Source organism: Perkinsus marinus, assembly GCF_000006405.1.
Source record: "Perkinsus marinus ATCC 50983 genomic scaffold scf_1104296967128, whole genome shotgun sequence".
Lineage (NCBI taxonomy): Eukaryota > Perkinsozoa > Perkinsida > Perkinsidae > Perkinsus > Perkinsus marinus.
Genome location: NW_003203653.1, coordinates 1 through 979, shown reverse-complemented (window position 1 = coordinate 979; position 979 = coordinate 1). Strand labels below are relative to the sequence as shown.

Sequence of the window (979 nt, the reverse complement as noted above, 5' to 3'; positions counted from 1 at the left end):
GATGCCACTGGCTGTACAGATGTCGATGTTGATTGTACACCCTTGTGACTCGTCGGAATACATGCTGAAGCTAACGGTACAAGAAGATCGTTGGTCTGCCAACAAGCGATCTCCAATGAATTGACCCCTTTGAGAACACTATGTATTGGAGGCCCCTCTATGAGGAGCGAGAGTTTTGCGATCTATTCAGCGTGTCAGATGGGAAACCATGTGTGCCATGAAGTCAATGGGGCGCAGAGATGGTGGGACAAATCTCAAATTTACTGGTCTCGTGGCCTAATGGATAAGGCATTGGTCTTCGGAACTAAAGACTATGAGTTCGAGTCCCATCGAGATCGTCTCCACGCCGGGAAGCGCCCATATACGGATGCCACTGGCCGTACAGATGTCGATGTTGATTGTATACCCTTGTGACTCGTCGGGATACATGCTGAGGCTAAGGGTACAAGAAGATTGTTGGTCTGCCAACGAACGATCTCCAATGAATTGACCTCATTTAGAACACTATGTAATGGGGGCCCCTCTATGAGGAGCAAGAGTTTTGTGATCTATTCAGCGTGTCGGATGCGAACTCATGTGTGCCGTTAAGTCAGTGTTGCGCATAGTGACGAGATAGTGGGATAAATCTCAAACTCGTTGGTCTCGTGGCCTAATGGATAAGGCGTTGGTCTTCGGAATCAAAGATTGTGGGTTCGAGTCCCACCGAGATCGTCTTCAAGCCGAAAAGTGCCCATATACGGATGCCACTGGCCGTACAGATGTCGATGTTGATTGTACACCCTTGTGACTCGTCGGAATACATGCTGAAGCTAACGGTACAAGAAGATTGTTGGTCTGCCACCAAGCGATCTCCAATGAATTGACCCCTTTAAGAACACTATGTAATGGGGGCCCCTCTATGAGGAGCAAGAGTTTTGTGATCTATTCAGCGTGTCGGATGCGAACTCATGTGTGCCGTTAAGTCAGTGTTGCGCATAGT

At 48.4% G+C, this 979-nt stretch overlaps 2 non-coding genes across 2 annotated transcripts; both read left to right on the top strand.

The window, feature by feature from the left end:
- Positions 1-265: 265 nt before the first annotated feature.
- Pmar_PMAR017410 lies at positions 266-338 on the top strand. The gene has a single exon. It is a non-coding gene; the product is annotated as a tRNA-Arg (tRNA).
- A 300-nt stretch (positions 339-638) lies between these two features.
- Positions 639-711, top strand: Pmar_PMAR017409. Its single transcript has one exon. It is a non-coding gene; the product is annotated as a tRNA-Arg (tRNA).
- The last annotated feature ends 268 nt before the right edge of the window (positions 712-979 follow it).